Source organism: Leptonychotes weddellii, chromosome 7 (assembly GCF_054177405.1).
Source record: "Leptonychotes weddellii isolate Sample4059 chromosome 7, ASM5417740v2, whole genome shotgun sequence".
In the NCBI taxonomy this organism is placed as follows: Eukaryota; Metazoa; Chordata; class Mammalia; order Carnivora; family Phocidae; genus Leptonychotes; species Leptonychotes weddellii.
In genome coordinates this window covers 121,717,626-121,737,118 of record NC_138375.1, presented here as the reverse complement: position 1 = coordinate 121,737,118, position 19,493 = coordinate 121,717,626, and the positions used below count along the sequence as shown (strand labels likewise).

General features: G+C 38.8%; 1 long non-coding RNA gene and 1 pseudogene across 1 annotated transcript in view; both read right to left on the bottom strand.

The window, feature by feature from the left end:
- Positions 1–19,493, bottom strand: part of LOC145722755 (uncharacterized) — a 227,195-nt gene that overhangs the window by 21,168 nt on the left and 186,534 nt on the right. Inside the window, exon 7 of the long non-coding RNA XR_014147267.1 lies at positions 15,359–15,437. This is a non-coding gene — a long non-coding RNA (uncharacterized LOC145722755). The remainder of the gene's footprint in view (positions 1–15,358; positions 15,438–19,493) is intronic.
- Positions 4,107–4,287, bottom strand: LOC115941918 (U2 spliceosomal RNA; annotated as a pseudogene).

Sequence of the window (19,493 nt, the reverse complement as noted above, 5' to 3'; positions counted from 1 at the left end):
TTTGGCTTATTCTCCTGTGAGTCCTTTCAAGCTTGTTAAATTTGTCAAAACCCATACTTGACAAAATGCTAGACTACTGCTAACTCCGCAAAATAACTACCGAGCACCTCTTCCTCCTGAAAGGAAATGATATGCTTGCTTAAATCAAATATTGATTTTTTTTTAAAGCAAACATTAACAGTACACTGTTAGCCCTGGCACCGGATTAGGATAGAATGTGGCCTTTTAGATGGACTTTGATGCTTTGTTCCCTACTGCAAATGTGTTTCCCCTCTCAAAAAACAGAAATTGGGGGGGCAGGGGGACAGGACACACTATCTGCATAGAAATAAAAACAACGCTCTAATATTAAAGAGAAAACACAATGACAAAGAGTCAGGAAGCAGCTCCGCGAAGCCATTACCATGCTTATTGCCGTTTGAAGGCAGAATGATTGAAGTTATTGTCTTAATGTAAGATTACTAAATAATGCATCCCATAAAGGAAAGACATTGTATTGGCCATAAAACGTGTGTAACTGCAACAGAATTCATACTTATTTAATGGCACTTTAGAATCCGATGGTAATTAAAATGAAGTAGGAATTTTTAAAAGGCAAGAGAAATTCGAACACACCAGTATATAAATTGAAACATTCTCTTTGTTTTGCAAGCACATAAAGAAGTAAGTTTCACATGGGTTTTTGGCTTCTTTTTTTCTTTTTTGGCCCACTGGGAACAACACAATTTTGACTCCTCAGTATTTCCACTTCTAATTGCTCGGAGGGTTCATTATCAGCTGTCTAAAGTGCAATACATCAACCTTGCAAAGCTGAGTTACAAAAGACGTTCACACATTTGATGGGCTGCTGTGCTAAATACATCTTAATTTGTGCTGCATCTGCTGTTTTCTCATTTGTTTGTCACGCTGTGAATGCTGCAGACTTTGTTAGAGCAGCTCCCAGATTTTTTTTTCTTTACAAATGCATCAATTCTTCATTTAAAAAAAAAAAAATGGCTGTCTTCCATCATTGTTCATCTGTATCTTGGAATGCCATAAACTCAATTCTGTTATGCACATATATGTATGAAAAAATCCTGTGCATTTGAATATGTCTATGTATTATATTAGAATAAATGCACATATTTTTGCATGTGCATCAAGCAAAACATTCAGTTTAATCACATAAAGCAAAACAAACTTTTTTCAGCCAGCACTGAATGAGCAAGGTGACAAACATTCCAGTTTCCTAACTCTGGCATGGATAAAAGTGCTTCAAGTCACCCAGGTCTGGTTTAGGTTTCCCTGCTATGCAGAAGATGTGCATCAGGGTGGGGCTCTCAGTTCCTACCAACTAAGCAGAAGCTCAAGTGGGTAACAAGCAAAGGCAATTCAGCAGGATCCAGAATAAACCAGTCTCACATTAGGAAAGTTTAAAGTCTATCTGGGAAGGAAGACAAATACCACCACCTCAGTCTTCACAAAACACAGGGTCCAAGGTAAAGGCAGGGCCTACTTCCTGGCACGTGACGATGCAGGCACACAAAGCCTGATGCTTACAAGAGCTGGGCTAGGTTTAATGCTCTGCTGTCACCAGTTAGAAATTTGTAATAATTGATAAACAAGCGACCCTGCATCTTCATTGTGCCCTGGACCCCACAAATCATGTAGCTGGTCTTGGGTGCAGAATGCATTTAAGGAACGCTGCTGGAACCGCTGATGGATTAACTCAGTAGCATTTCAGGCTGCCAGTTCTTTTATCTTTAAGATCACAAAAATGTGGGGCGCCTGGGTGGCTCAGTTGTTAAGCGGCTGCCTTTGGCTCAGGTCATGATCCCAGGGTCCTGGGATCGAGTCCCACATCGGGCTCCCTGCTCCATGGGGAACCTGCTTCTCCCTCTCCCACTCCCCCTGCTTGTGTTCCCTCTCTCGCTGTGTCTCTCTCTGTCAAATAAATGAATAAAATCTTTAAAAAAAAAAATCACAAAAATGTACCCCTTGAAATGAAGAATAAAAGGTTAGAAGGAAGAAAGTGGAGAGAGAAGGAAGCCTGAAGGGAAGGAAAACCAAATAGTATTTACTTTGTATTCATACAGTTTGATGGGCCATGAGGGATGGAAGGCAGCCATTTCTATGTGATATTTATTCTGAGCACAGAGACTCTTTGAATGAAACAGGTTAAAGGAATATGCCTTTTGTCATAGGTTTTGGGATCACCAGCCAAATTTAGGCACTCAAAATCAGTCTATAACATTGCCAAAAAAAAAAAATAATAAGCTAAATACAGTTCTATTTTTGGGTTTTTTTTGACAATTTCCCACCACCCCTTCCCTCACAGTCATACACGAAATCCAAATTATTTCAGGAAACCCGAAATAAAAGCCAGGGAATACAGGGGAGTTGGAAACCTCGGAGAAAAGTCTGCAGCTCTTTTCACCCTATAGGCTGTTTATTTGGAGCAAGGCAGTGTGGACTGAGGGGCAGTGAGAGGCTGTCATCCTTTGTGTCTGTGCTGGGAGATGGGGACGCAGGGAGGCAGGTCTGCGCCTTCTCTTCTCCCGCCCTGTACACCTCTCCTTCTCCAAGAGGGTGACAAGGACTCCATTTACATAATGCCAATCAGTCTACCGTGTCAAGCTTTCCCAAGAACACGCAGAAGTGATTACCAAGGCAGGCGTTATGACTGGTGGAGTCACAAACAAATCAGGGCTTCCATAAAGGAGTATGTTGAATCAATAAGGCGTACTGTTCAACCAGGGCTGAGAAAAACACCTCATAAAGTAACAGCATTTGTAAAGGTTAATCAATTCAGCTAATTGTAAATGCTCTCAATTGTCAGTCCCTAAGCAGTCCCTTCTCTTTGTAGCTAGTAATTCACTGTGGGATGCAGCAACTCTAAAGCAGGAAGCGGAGAAAGAGGGGAAAGCAGTCAAATTTCTCATTACTCTCTCCATGTTGTGCTCTGTTGGTGTCTGTAAATGTCAATACATTTACCACAGGGAGATCGCCTTTTTTCCCTACTAGCACTACGTTGCCTCCTTCATTATATACAAAACAAAGTAAAGAGCCTAATTATCTTGGTCTAGGCAGATGGAGAGGAAATCAGGGTATTGATCTTTGGGGCAATATCTTAGGGCAATGCATACGACTAATAAGCTGGGCAGTTAAAGGGATGGTCTTTTATTGACATTGGTAAGAAAAACACATCTTATTCACTGCCCAGAATTGACTCAGGGAAAAAAAAAAAACAAAACTCCTCTTTTTTCCTTCCCACTGCCTCCATGTCCCAGTAAGAACAAAACCAGTGGGGAGGGTTTTTAAATAAGTGTCTGTGGAGATGTGAGAAGTAGAAATGAATCATGTCAGATAGAAAATGATGAGATAATTCTACCCTAAAATTATAACTAGTCTCTGGCAGTGAACGCAAACCACTGACTTCCATGGAACCAGGCAACTCTTGTCTTTCTACAAGGCTTCATGATCAGAATAGCCCATACTTCCAGACCACTAATGGGTGTCCTAGGTGGGACACAGAATGCAATTTGTTTTAGTGATGCTGCAAGAGTCTTAGAAAATGGTAGTATGGGTATGGGATGAATGATAAATTATTTTAAGAAGAGTCACTTTCTTTTTTAAGCTTTCAGATACAACCTTTCTGCCCATTACCATGTATATGTGCATGGTATTACATTTCAGAAAGTCTTGTTTCCCTGGGGTTAGAGAAATTAATCTTCTATATTTAGAAAATATAGGAGGATAGTTATTTTCAAGGAGTATTTATATAAGCCCAAAATGGAGATAAGAACTATTTCAAATGTTTGGGTGCACAGTAATATTTACAGCAATGTGTGTAATAATAACTAACATTCACCCATTTATTATACCCTAGAAGCCAATGATGTATATAATTTCCCTTATTGAAACATGAACTGCTGAAGCACGCAGTCAGTTTCCCTTTATTTCATCTGCAACTTAGTAAAATGTAAATGTCTTCTCCTTAAAAGTAAGGCTGTGGGGTTTTATGAAATTTGGAAACATACTAGGAATCACAATATGGGGTGCTTGGGTGGCTCAGTTGGATAAAGTCATGATCCCAGATCCTGGGATCGAGCCCTCCATGGCGGGGCGGGGGGTGGGGGGTGGGGAGGGGGTCCCTGCTCAGCGAGGAGCCTGCTTCTCCCTCTCCCTCTGCCCCTCCCCCTCCTTGTGCGCATGCCCGTGTGCTCTCGGTCAAATAAATAAATAAAACCTTTAAACTGATAAGAACAGATACTACACTTGATCTTAGCCAAAAGGCCAAGAAGCAATATTAAATAAAACCTTTAAAAAAAATCACAATATATTATAAATCCTAAGCCTTCAACATTTTGACAAAAGAACATCCTTGTCTTTTACATATCTCACTTTAATGTTATTAATCAAAGACATCGTAAAAGTATACTTAAATCTATGAAAGGCCTCGTGTCCCTGTCAAATAGTTTGACATTTCAGATTGTGTAATGCACTCGGACAAAACCAGTGACACAGTCAACACGTACCACCCTGTTGACCTGAACAGCACTGAAAATAAGCTGGGGGAGCTTCTTGGCAGCTGGTACATCACAAGAGCTTTTATCCCCAAACACGTGGGATAATGCTAGATCTGTGTAGGAAGGTGGCGTGTTTAAAGTAAAATTAAGTGGTGCATTATAATAATAATGGAGCGTAGTCAGAAAACAAAATCTCAGTGCTCCTCTAGAGTGAACAGAACCATTGGTTTACAGAAGGAATTCTGTCCTCAGTAAAAACATTTGCGTTCATGCATGAGTACAATTTAAAACATGTTATGTTTACCTCTGAAAAATGAGAAATTAACTAGTCAGTGATGTCCCAAAGCTATCTTACCGACAAGTGAGGGAAGACTCGCCGCTCTCCCACCTGCCCCTCCCTTCCCCTGTCCTCCCTCTCTATTCCTCCCCCTCCCTCTTTCTCTAAGATAGACTCCTTTCATCTCACAATGCCATTTTCCCACAATTTCAGGAGAAATTTCCTGACATCTTTGAAAATGCCGAGAATGGAAAGTGAAGTTCTCTAAATGCAATTTTTCACCTTAAAGGAATTGAATGACCTGTTAGAGTTTCAAGAACTATGGCCCCAGGCAAACAGTGAGCAAAATTAACAAAACAACCCCCTCCCCACCTCAGGACCCTATTATCTCATTTCACTTACTGATTGTTCCTGAGCATTTGGTACCTTCATCCTCATATATATTCATTTGAAGCCTCACCCTTTTATACATAATGTAAATTTCTTTCCAGAGGATAAATTTTTATATCAGTTTAATAATTTCTTGAAGTTATACTGGAGTATCGCTCAACTCAGTTCTAAATTAAAGCACTTATTAAAAAACTTTGAAGCACTCTCACAATTTTAAATCACTGTGCACATAGCAATTTAAAATTATGGGAGCAGTTTTATAAGCACTTGAATTTGGAGGTGATCAGAGACCTGAAAATGTGCAATATAGAGTAATTTAAAATTATTAGAGTACTTCACATTTTTTATAAGCTCTTCAGCTGGGAAGAGACCGGGTTCTAACATCTCAGCCTATGCAGTGCAAAGTGAAGTAGTCCTCAGCCTGAGAAGATTCACTCTATTAAATCAAACTACTTTAATAATTTTAAAGTAATGTACAGTGAGCATGCTCAAATCTCTAAATTCACTTTTAAATTAAAAATATTTTTCACTTCCAACCTACAAAAGACACTTATGCGATAAAGCAGCAATTTACCCTTTCAATTTTAGACATCAAACTGCCCTCTCGCTTTTAGAGTAGTCTTGGGAAAAACAAACACCAAAATATTAAAATATTAAAAATATTTGTTCCATTTCTTTTAAAAAAAATGGAAAAGTATCATGTTATGAAAATCCAACAACCTAATTGTATCTGAAAATATTTCCATTTCAAAGTAAACTTTAGTGTACTATCTTTTGGGATATAACACTTTTACAGCCCAAAAAAATGGCAAACTAATATTGATGAAGGATAACTGGAAGAGAGGCAGGCAGGGCAACCGGGGTCCCCCCCTACCCTACAAGGAAACCACCCTTAAAAGGATTTTACAGCACCCTGGAAGGAGCCTTCAACACTTTTCCACGTGATAGATGATGACAAAAGCCTGATTGGATGACAGATGCAGGGAGGGTTAATGAGATTAAAATAGTCCTCCAACAAGCCCATAAAAACCCCTAGACTTAGAAACCCCGATGACAACCCTCTTGGGTCCCCTCCTTCCTTGGGAGCTTTGTACTATCACTCAGTAAACCTTGCTTTGCTGCCCACCACTCTGTTTGGTCTACCTCTTCATTCTTTGAAGCAGCATGACCAAGAACCAAGGGCATCAACGGAAAAAAAAAAAAAAATCCTGTAACAATATCTCCATAGGGTTTTTAAGGTTAAACAAATAGCTAATTATCTTATGGAAGAATGACCTCTATCCCACTGAGACGTATGGATGATTCTTCACAATCAGGCAGCTGTGTTGCAACCTGGGAGGATATATATGGACCCTACCATGTCTTCTGAAGAACACTGCTGAGCTGGACGAAAGTACACAGTTCCATAACATTCCCCCAATCTACTCTGGAGTTTGGAGAAAGGACAACGTAACAGAAGCATGATACGTACTATACTAAATGTACATTTGGCAAACATGCCTTTCCAGTCATTCAGATCCACTGATGTGATTTTGTTCTTGTGAATTCTTATACTTTCTATAGCCAGGTTAGAAGGTAGAATTCTGGTCTGGATTAATTATTTCTATTAATAAAGAAGATTATTAACCTGTTGAAAGGAATTCTAATCTCACAGCAAAATGATTTAATTTCTGTTATTTTATTGAGGTATAATTAACCTACAGTGCTATATTAGTTTCAGTTGGACAATGTAATGATTCAAGAATTCTATACATTGCTCAGTGCTCATCAAGATAAGTGTACTCTTAATCCCCTTTATCTATTTCACCCATCCCTCCACCCACCTCCCCCCCCCACCAGTTTATTCTCTGTATTTAAGAGGTTTTTTGTTTGTTTCTGCTTTTTTTCTTTGTTCACTTGTTCTTTAAATTCCACAAATGAGTGAATGCAAAAGGTACTTGACTTTCTCTAATTTATTTCACTTAGCATTATACCCTCAGGTCTATTTTTGTTGTTGCAAATCGCAAGCTTTCATTCTTTTTTATGGCTGAGTAATATTCCATCATCTTTATCTATTCTGTATGGATGGACACTTGGGTTGTTTCCATATCTTAGCTATTATAAATAATGCCACAATAAACAGGGGGTTGCATATATCTTTTCGAGTTAGTGTTTTCATTTTTCTTCAGTTAAATATGAATAAATTACCCAGTAATGGAATCATTTAATCATATGCTAATTCCATTTTTAATTTGCTGAGGAACCTCCATAGTGTTTTCCACAGTGGTTGCACCAGTTCGCATCCCCCACCCCCCCCCCAATAGCAGTTCACGAGGGTTGCTTTTTTCCCACATCCTCACCAACACTTGTTATTACTGGTGTTTTTTATTTTAGCCATTCTGATAGGTGTGAGGTGAGATCTCATTGTAGTTTTGATTTACATTTCCCTGATGATGAGTGATATTGAGCATCTTTTCATGTGTCTGTTGGCCATCTGGATGTCTTTGCAGAAGTCTATTCAGGTCCATTCAGGTCCTCTGTACTTTCTGGTGTTTTAAATGTGGTTACTGAGAGACTATTGATATTTGCATCAGGAATGAGAGGATTAAAAACTTATTTGGGTAGTTTATTCACTCCATTTAAACATAATGACTGATCTACCTACTTCAAATAAGTAGGTAGACATCTATAAAACCATTTTGAAAGCTTAAAAAATTTTTTTCTCTTAACTATCAAGTAAGTGCTAGGAGGTTACCTTTCCCTGCCTTCCCTTCCCTTGCATCTCCCCCCTCCCACCTCCCCTTCTGTCTCTCCCCATCCTTTTTCTTATATTCTCTCTCTCCCTCCCTCAAAGGTCCTATTCATCTGAAATTTTTTTTTTAAGATTTTATTTATTTATTTGACAGAGAGACACACAGCGAAAGAGGGAACACAAGGAGAGGGAGTGGGAGAGGGAGAATTTTAAGTGTAGTCACACTGGATCTACTGGAAGGTAATCACTTAGTACCTCCTTGTTCTTTGATAATACTTGGAATTTTAACCTATAGCAGAATTGATCCTAACTAATGTGTTTAGAACCCACATGTGAACTGGCGTGGTTCCCAATAGCAGTTTGCCACTAGTGGAGAGGATGCTTTAACTGTTACAGCTCATCAGGGAATAAGGCTACAATATATACAAGCACTGCTCTATTGAAATGTCCTTTTCGCTTGTCACAGAAACTTCCAGAGCCACTTCATCTCACACTACTGATGCTGCCTGAAAATTAAAGTCTCCTGGAGGCGGAGTTTGGAGTTAGTAATGTCTTTGAAAGTGCTCTCTTGGAATAGGCTCTTTCATTGAGAGATATGCCAAGGACATCCTTAAAGTCAGAGAAGGAGACTTATTTGGAGGGTTGTTGCAATGAGTTTTTAAACTTCATTTCAAAGGCCAGGCACTGAACACTAAAGACGAAATTGGGAAATATGGCTCCATAGCCCTTTATAGGAAGAAAATGAGATTCTGGATTTTGGATTCTAATCCAATGACAGAACTCATTGAAGGCAGAGTACACATATTGCCCAAACTCTCTAAATCTTCCCACAGAGAAATACGTGGATGCAACGAGCATCCAATGTCTCAGTGATAATGACAATAATGGACTCAGCGGATTTTTCATTTTAAAATATTCATGTGTATCATGAAATCAGAAATATTATCTCTATGAAAATGTTTCTGCATGTGATGTAATGAGCACTGGGTGTTACATAAGACCGATGAATCACTGACCTCTACCTCTGAAACCAATAATACATTATATGTTAATTAATTGAATTCAAATTAAATTTTTAAAAAAGAAAATGTTTCTGAACTTAACCTATAAAATCTTTCTAACTAGCGTACTGAAAACTTCCAGAAGTTATATGATACCTGCTTCTACACAAAAGCATTTTGAATTCTACCGGATTTGCATTTGTCTTTATATGATGCTCAAACTGCCTTGGTTTTCATGTTATATCCAACAAAAATTGTTCTGGAAGAAGACCAAAAGAAAGCTGTTCTTGAAATAGAAATGTATAGTATTTAGATGGTTTGTAGGTATTCAATGGGATCAGTTCTTTGTCTGTAGCATCCTAAGAGCATGTAACTACCCAAGTATTCAGGGGTAATAACACAAAATCCTCTATTTGTGCCTGCAAACTAAAATTGTCTTTCAAGAAGCTAAAAAAATCTAAATAAGTGATCATTAACCAGAAGTTAGAAAGAGATGATGAATTTGTGTGTGCCTGAATTGAGAGAGAAATTTGAGTATAAATAGTAGAAAAAAATCATAAGAGCACATCTATGGATTCTTGTATGTTGGAAGCAGAGAAGATAGTTAAAGGAAGCTCTAAGAATTTTTTTTCTCTAATATATGGGTTAACAGAATGCCTCTAAACAAAATTCTTACTATAATGAATAGGTAAAAAGTAAGTCAGGCAATTTTAATACAAAGAATTTGAAAATCAATGTGGATATTTCTAAAGAAGTAGCTATTGAAAGCAAAAATGTACTTGTATGCCTAAAATAAAGCAGGGATTTAGATGAAAATATAATACTCATACACACTTGGACTATGCAAACATAGTGAAACATGATGCACCTGGAACATTCGTCAATGGTTGCACTCAGGATATGTCATTACATCTCTCTGTAACCACTTTTAGGATCCTTACATAAAAGGTGAGAGAAGCAATATTGGATGATACCAATCTGTGAGTCTCTCCTGTGTGCAACATTGACTTTAGGACCGAAATCAGGGAGATAATACTCAAAACCCCTTGTACATATGTTGTAAAGATGGATGTGTACTTTTAAGATAAAACTTTTTAATTCCTTGCATTTCCTATAGCAGTACCCTATGCTCATTGACATGAGTGTATTTAGTGCTATTTTATCAGAAAGCATTGCTAAATAAACAAAAATTTCATTAACACCGTGGCAACTTTAAGTAAATCTTTGCCTAATGATAGGTCCTTTAATTCCTGGTGCCTACTGCATGAGTTAGTCCATTTAAGTGAGAAAACATGTTTTGTCAGATTGTGTGAGTCTGACAATTTTTTGAACCAAACTAAAGCCTTTTGAGAATTGAATTCCATTTGCTTCAGGGGGGAAAAGAAGTGACTTTCTGGTTCAAAGGAAAAATGCTTAGAAGCCATATTTGAAAGGTTCATAAGGGGTCTTACACATCAAATAGCTCTTAGAAAACAACATTCTGATGAGTTAAGTGTAAATTAATTAGAAACATACAGATTGCTTTTCCCTGGCTATACACATGGGTTTCAAGGTTTAAGAAAGAGTGTTTGACGAGGTATGTTTGGAGCTTTCATGACCCAAAAAGCATAGTAAAGTAGTTCAAGATGTTTCCGTGAAACAGAGATACCTGTTTCCTCGCAGGGATCTTTCCAAACAAATACCTAATGAGCTCTTACTTAAAAACATGCAGATGCAGGCAGGTACTCCATTTTGTGTTCATCAAGTCTATCTAAAAGAGGATTTTTCCCTGCTAAGAAGCTGATTAAATCATTATAAATGAATTCCAGCCTTGCAGTGCTTCTGAAAGGGGAAACATAAGTGAAATAAGCATGAAGACATGCTCACTGCAAATCTGTCCTGTACTAGGAGTAGGAGACCATTTGTGGGTGGAATCCCTGAGATACTAAGACTGCAGACCCAGGAGTAGTATTTCCAAAAAGTTTCCTGGATAATATCAGATTATGAGAATTTGGTCCAGGTAGTCTGGCTATATGTCCATCAAGTGTTTATATCCAATTAACAAGGAAATACAACTTGTCAAAGATATAAAAGCAAACGAACAATCGTGGAAATGTTTGCAGACACTCGTTCCCTAGTACCACCGCTACAGAAAGTACTTTAAAATGTTATCAGGGCGCCTGGGTGGCTCAGTTGGTTAAGTGACTGCCTTCGGCTCAGGTTATGATCCTGGAGTCCCTGGATCGAGTCCCGCATCGGGCTCCCTGCTCGGCAGGGAGTCTGCTTCTCCCTCTGACCCTCCCGACCCTCCCCCCTCTCATGCTCTCTCTCTCTCAATCTCTCGCTCTCAAATAAATAAATAAAATCTTTAAAAAAAATAAAAAATAAAAAAAAAATAAAATGTTATCATTAGCAAATAGTTATTGCACATCACTTATGGTGCTGAAACTTAATGCCATTAGAATGCCCAGAATGCATATCTTCAAACCCACCACTAAGGGGGAAAAAAAAAAAAGAATGGAAAAAGAAAGAGAGAGAAAAAAGAGACTTAAAGTGTATAAAACATTACCCTTATATGTTTTGCTAAGTGATTTATTTTCTCTTAATTCTCTTTCCAATTAGCTAAAATAAAATTAGGACACCCCTCTTAAAGTTCAACACACATGAAGCACCAAGGCCATCCAAGAAGAAGTAACCAAGCTCAACTTCTCCAAACCCCTTAATTCTCATCTTAATATAAGGATTACTCGGTTCATATTTTTAATTTACTATAATAAGTGGTTCTTACATTTCTGCCCCCCCAGGGGTCCTTAAAAACTTAGAAATATCCCCCAATGATAAATTTTTGAAGAATTCTGAAGTTAAGTTTTATATAAAAATTATACTATTACAGGGCGCCTGGGTAGCTCAGTCAGTTAAGCATCCAACTCCCAATTTTTGGCTCCGGTCATGATCTCAGGGTCATGAAATCGAGCCTGGCCATCAAACTCCTCACTCAGTGGGGAGTCTGCTTGAGATTCTCTCTCTCTCCTTCTCCCTCTGCTCATCCCCCTCCTCTCTAAATAAATAAATAAATAAATAAAATCTTTTAAAAAATGATGCTATCAAAATTTCAAATAACTGATAGGGCTGCTCAAAAAAAGTCACCACTAAGATAGCTGTACTATTTGGTTTAAGTTCCCTGGAGCCCCTTGAATAGAAAAGCCTCCAAAAGAGGTTTTTTTTTAGGTCTCCATTCTAAAGTTGACTTCGGAGTACCATTTCTTCGGTTAACATGATGGCATGCTGCATTCCAGGGGAGACGTGGCAGCTCAGAGATATCTAAGATGTAATATCCATTCTATAATCAGGCAGCACTGTCACACATCTATTTTCTTGGCACTTAATTGCTCTAAAGTTCCACTTTTGGTTGTGGGAGATTTCAAGAGAGAACTAACCATGAGCGTTTGCTTTCTGGGCCCTAGAGGCAATGTATGTCCAAGTGGATATATTCCATCATACAGCCTTACCTCAGAAAAATGAATTCAGTGGTTCATGGCCAGAATTTTCAAAAAAAAAATTTGTTGAAGATGATTGCCCCTTTGCAGGACATATATAAGGAGGCTTGCCATTTGTAATTCAAATTCAGTAATGCATTGAGTTAGAAATGTTCTCATGCTTACATTTTTCTTTTCATCTTACATCGTCCCTTCCTATTGCTAAAATATTTCTTTGTTCTTAAAGAGATTTCAAATCTATTGACTCTCCAAACCTTAAGGTAAAAAATTAGTACCACCAACTCCCAATTTGCTGGCTGGTTATCTTTTAAGCATTTAATATGAAGTAGATAGATTTGCAACTCAGAACAAGCTCTCCTATAGAAGTACACAAAATGCATTGTACATTTTTGGTAGATTACTAATGATACTAATTCAGTTGGGCATAGCCACGTGGATAACATAGCTTCCATCAGAAAATCTACTCTGTCCTCCAGCTAAGGACACGAGGTCAACCTCTGCTTGGTGGGTACCCAGAACAAGTGGTATGGGAAGAAGAAAGCGAGGTAGGCACTGGTGGACATCAGAAGTGTGGTGCTCCTCTGTAGATACTTAAGAGGTGGATTTTCTCTTAGCTCATATTTCCCAAATGTTGTCCTGCCCTAACAGAAGTGTCCTAGGACTCATTCAAATATGTTCTTTCATAAAAGTTTTCTATGGATAATGAACTTGAAGAAATGTTGGACTAAACATAATTAAACAGGTTTCCATCCTCTGGGATTTGGGGGATGGGAGACATCCTCTGAGAATCTCCAAGTTGGGGCTGAAGTGTGCAAGATGCCCTTGATTTATGAGATTTTGGAACCTCTGAACAAGGACCTAGGTCTCCCTGAACTAGTACCCAGGAAATGCTCTGGTTATTCTTTGTTTAAGTATTCTCAACTGAAAGGAGGGTGGTTGCCACAAGGACCTCCCTCCACAGAGACCTGGTGTAGTGCCTCCCAACTGGAAGCTCTCCTCTTTATTATCTACCTAAATCATTCGTAAATTGGAGACTGACAAGATCCTTTTTTATTAGGCAAAATAATTTATAGGAATATGTCAGCACCTCCTAATGTGGAGCAATGTCAAAACCAAAACAAACAAACAAAAAAATTGAAAGGGAGATTACAATTACACAATCTGACCAATACAGTTTTTTTTTTTTTAAAGATTTTATTTATTTATTCATGAGAGACAGAGAGAGAGAGAGAGAGAAGCAGGCTTCCCGCCGAGCAGGGAGCCCGATGCGGGACTCGATCCCAAGACCCTGGGATCATGACCTGAGCCTAAGGCAGACGCTTAACCATCTGAGCCACCCAGGCGCCCCTGACCAATACAGTTCTATTGGCTTAAAAATAGGATTAAATCCATTGCAGAGAATACTGTCAGCTGTATTGATATCATTAGTACATCAATATTATTCCAAATAGATCTGCCTAGAGACTTGACTAACACATACCAAAGCAATCTCCCTTTCAAGGCTAACACAGTTGAAAGAAAAGAAAAATACTTGAATGGGAAGGCAAAATAAGGGACACCTGGTTTAGAGTATCTCTTTGTGTTTATAAGGTGCTTTACACATTTTGTACTAGACTTTATAGACTAGACCATGGCGTGTGGTCAGAGGGCAATGCCGAGGCTCTGGATTGCAGCAACCAGGTATGTGTTAGGAACTTATATATAAGGAGGCTATAGAGTCCATTACTTCTGCAGAGCCTGCCGTTACTGCAGTTCAGACATCCCTGGAAGTGATTTCCTTTCAGCCAAAACGTCAGTATTATACAATCCGTCCATTGCTTCCATGCAACCCTTAACGAGGCAGCACGAGGTGAGCGAGTTGCGTCACAGGGCACATAGAGAAGGGGCACGTTTGGGCATTTGGCAGATTACACAAATGAGAGAAAATAAGGCTTACAGATAGAGGGGCTGAATGAACTATTTTTGCATTTGCTGTAACATCTCTGTTACGAGGAAGCAACAGTTCCAACACAGGTCAAAATGATCCACAGAGAACCTAAAGAGAAGGTAGAAGGACCACTCTGACAATGAAGCTTTAGAGCCAGCAAACAAATACTTCCTAGAGAAAAACCAACGCTGCCAGGTCTTTAATGAAGAGAGAATCTGAGTATAATCTAAATCAGAGGTTCTCAAACTCTTTATTTTTTGTATCTCATTTTTTTTTTAAAGATTTTATTTTTAAGTAATCTCTACACCCACTGTGGGGCTTGAACTCACAACCCCAAGGTCAGGAGTCACGTGCTCTACCAACTGAGCCAGCCAGGTGCCCCGGTTCTCAAACTTTTTAGTCTCAGGGATACATCCCCTCTTAAAAATCACTGAAGATCTGGGCGCCTGGGTGGCTCAGTTGGTTAAGTGACTGCCTTCGGCTCAGGTCATGATCCTGGAGTCCCTGGATCGAGTCCCGCATCGGGCTCTCTGCTCGGCAGGGAGCCTGCTTCTCCCTCTGACCCTCTCCCCTCTCATGTGCTCTCTCTCATTCTCTCTGTCTCAAATAAATAAATAAAATCTTTAAAAAAAAAAAAATCACTGAAGATCTCAAAAGGCTTTATGTGGCTTGTATTTCCTGGTGTTTACTGTATTAGAAATTAAAAGTAAGATATTTTTTGATATGTGTATAAATTTAGTGAGAAGAGTGATATTGTTTTACATTTTGCAATTCCTGATGCTTAGCAAAAGAATCAGCTGCGATGTCACGTGCTCTCTGGAAAATGCCTCTACTTGTAGAGAGAAAGCAAAGTTGTCAACCAAGTACATAAGGTCTTGGTACTATTATAAGAAAAGTTCCATCTTGCAGACAACCTGAAAGACGGACAGGGACCCAGAGGAGAACCCATACTCTACTTTGCGAACCAGTGAGCTAAAAACACTGCATAGTACGAATATTTACACATATAGATATACTATGTATAGAATAAAATTCTCATGTTAAGGACTTACTAACCTGTAGATGGATTATTTCATAGTGTAAGTTCAAACATCCTTAACTGTTCATTTCTTCCAATGGTATAAAGCCTGCAATACAAATTGCAAGTCAGAATGGCAATAAAGATAAAAAAGGAAATCATACCAAACAGAGGCCTAACAAGATGCATTCCGTTTTTTTTTTTTTAAAGATTTTATTTATTTGACAGAGAGAGAGACACACAGCGAGAGAAGGAACACAAGCAGGGGGAGTGTGAGAGGGAGAAGCAGGCTCCCCGCTGAGCAGGGAGCCCGATGCGGGGCTCGATCCCAGCACCCTGGGACCATGACCTGAGCCGAAGGCAGACGCTTAACGACTGAGCCACCCAGGCGCCCTAACAAGATGCATTCCTGACTGTCAGTACCAAATATCATATTTTCACATGTGGTACTATTGTGTCCCAATAATGAGGTAGATGGAGTGAGCATTATCCTATTTTATAGATGAGAAAAGTGCACAGAGAGGGGGTAAGTGACTTATCCAAGCACCATAACTAATCCGTGACAGAGCCAGGAATCGATCCAGCCCAGTGCTGCTTTGGGCTTATCGCTAGGCCAACACACAATGCCAAAACACATGTTTGGAAAGTGAAGATTATTACTGGGGTGTTGTGTTGCCTGATTTGTGTCTTTATAATTCTTCACTTACTTGGCCAAATAGCTGTTCCGGTAGATACATAGTTGGTGCTTTAGTATTATTTTGCTAAATGTTCCACTTTAACATTTTGAAAATGTGTAATTACTCCCTCTGACCTTAATTTTCCTTACATGTAAAATTTGGACCTAATTACGGCAAAGTCTCCAGCAACAATGACATCTTAATAACTAATAAAACAAGGCAGATCAGAATCTGCAATTTAATTTAAACAAAACAAACCAGTCGCCTCAAATTGGGAAAATGTGCAAGGACGCTTGTGGTTTACTCCAGGATAGCGGATGGTATCGGAATGTTCTGGAAGCCAGGCATCAGGGATGCTTACATCCTGCAAGCCTCCAGAGAACATGCACAATACTTACTCTCTCAGTGGCCCACGTGAATTTGCAATGTTTTGTGGACAGCCACATGGGTGAACATGTTTGTCATTTTCGGAACCTGGGTACTAGCTCTGTTGATGCAAAATCTTTCTGCTGTGTTTTAATAAGTATTGATTTTTCCAAAGATGAAGCTACCATCTAAAGTGAAGGAAGATTGTTGGGGGGGCCTGGGCGGCTCAGCTGGTTAAGCGTCTGCCTTCGGCTCAGGTCATGATCTCAGGGTCGTCCTGCGATCGAGTCCCGCATCGGGCTGCCTGCTCAGTGGGGAGTCTGCTTCTCCCTCTCCCCCTGCTCCATCCCCCTCCCACTTGTGCATGCTCTCTCTGTCAAATAAATAAATAAAGTCTTTAAAAAATAAATACATAAATAAAGTGAAGGAAGATTGTACTTGGTTTTATCCGGAGATTTACCAAAAGTGGCCCATTGATTCAGAAAAGCGTGTTGTGGTACTGGACTCGTCACAGCTACCCACACTCAGAGCTGTGATACTCACGTGGTCCTACGCACTTGGTGTGAGCATCTGACTACACCACCAGATCTACTATCGAGAGACAGCAGCACCTACAAACATATCGAAACAGTTGACTGTAAATCGATTTCCAATAGTTCTCCTTTATATTATAATTAAGATGTTTTGTCAATACTTTAATCAGGTATGTATAGGTAGGTTATATTATTTGTGCTTTCCATTGTCGGATAATAAAGGGGCACTTCCTAATTTTTTTTTTTTTTTAAGTAGAATGCTGTCCCTGCTAAGATCAAGAACCACTGGATTAATTTCCTTTAGAAAATTCCCATTTTTTTTCCTGCTCAAAAATTTAGTTTTAGATTCAGTATTAATAGGTATTTCTCAAATTTCAATCCCCTTTGAAAAACACACTTACGGTTACTCCATTTGTGTTAATAAAACAGTGTGAAAATAGCCTGCAAAGTATCTGGCTAAAGGGTTTGACACGTTGGGGTTTTGGGCGAGAAGAAGAGGATGATGTATTGGATCAACTTCAAAAGAAGCAAATTAAAGGTATTTTGGGTTATCTAATTTATGCAGCTTCGCGCTCCTCTAAATTCAAAACCCACAACTGCCTCCACCACAACTATCAGCACCAACACCAAAGACATACATACTTGAGAGAAGACAACCTTCTCTCCGCTTTACCTACTCACATAGAGAAAAGACGACGTAGTTCAGAACATTATTGATTAAATGAGGGAAGCTGCAGGGACTACTGGTACTCAAACATTCTCCTGAAAATTATTCCTTGCAATGTATACCATAGGTTCAAAGTGAGTGTTCTTTTCAAACACGAATGATCTTCATTTATAATTAAATACTGAAAACAATTTCAGTGACAAATGAGTACCGTTTACCAAAATTAGATAAAAGTCATTGCCAAGTTTTAAAATCCCAGTGAAGTTTTGATCAATGCATTCTACACAACAAATAATTGTGATATTTATTTTGCTACCTGTACATTAAGTTTTTCCTTGACTGCTTTCCTGAACCACACAATTATGTGAAGATGTATTTTCCACGCTTTCTGCAGTCTGAGATACATTTTTTTGAAAATTGAAGATGAAATGACTTCTTAATCACGTCATTTTTTCCCCTCTGGAAGACACTGCCTTTTTTGCTTACTGGTTTAAAAACTGCCCAAATCAATACAACTTTCATGGTTGGGTACCAGCCTACTTGATTATGTTGGGGAAATACATAGAGTGCTGGGAATAGCATTTACTTCTCTGGCTCAATTAGTTTTGTAGCAATGGTTCATTAACAGCATACACCATTAATTTAGAATAAGCCCTCCACTAATAATGACAATTGATTTCTTTGTTTAATTTCTCTACAACCAAACGACACACTTTACAATGAACCCCAATTTAAAGTCCTTCGGGAATTTGGATTACATGACACCTTTTCAAAAGGTTATATTTGATGACCTAACCCACCTGATGTTTTTCTCTTTGCCACATTTAAAATATAAAAGTGCATCTAATTAAACGATTATAATTTGAGTTATTAACTTTTAGTAAAAAATTAATAAACATTTCTAAAAAGAAAAAGAAAACGTCCCCACATAAATTTCCCTTTCAACTTAAGCTAACATCCATTTTATAATGAACTACAACGCATGGCGTCTTTCCAGGTTTAAAGACATTACCTCCATCATTCTCTGTGGCCTGAAAGTCAACATTTTAAGGTACCAGCAACTGCTCTCTCTGAATACACTGACCTCGAGCCAGTCAGACATTCTTTTCTGCTTCAATTTCTCAGCTATAAAACAGATTGATGATATCTAGAAATATATGTTTTACATACACAGTAATGGCAGCCTTTCTTGTCAACCAATCCTACTGACTACTATTCTTACTATGCTATAAAAAATAAACTCCTGTTGGCATAAGTATAAATCCCAAGTGCAGAGTCCCTGAATTCAAGTGCTGACTTTGCCGCTTATAAAGCAGATCGTGTTGGCCATGCTATTTCACCTTACTGAGCATCTATTTCTGCATACATAGGAAGTGATTAATGATACCTATTCTGCTTCACTTCACGCACTTATGAACATCAAATAAGAAAACTCGTATGATTTTCAAATCACAGTGGGAAGATGACGAAGAGAAGGAACAAATATATTTCAAAGACCATGATGTGTTTTCTGCTCTCTGGAATCCTGAATCCACCAGCGTGTATTTCTAACAAGCCAAAATAGTGTGATCTGAATGGAACATTGTAAACTAAACAAAGGCACATCTATATGACTACTCTGAGCCGAAACAAGGATAAGCGGCATGGTCTACCTAACTATAGTTGAGCCCCAAATTCAATCTCATTGCATCAGCCATAAACAAAGTAAGGACTTACAACGATAGGTATATCACATCAAATCTACTATTGCTTTAGAACTTCCTTTCTTGAATGAGATCTTGCCATTTGCAACGATGTGGATGGAACTGGAGGGTATTATGTTGAGCGAAATAAGTCAATCAGAGAAAGACATGTATTATGAGCCTCACTGATATGAGGAGTTCTTAATCGCAGGAAACAAACTGAGGGTTGCTGGAGTGGGT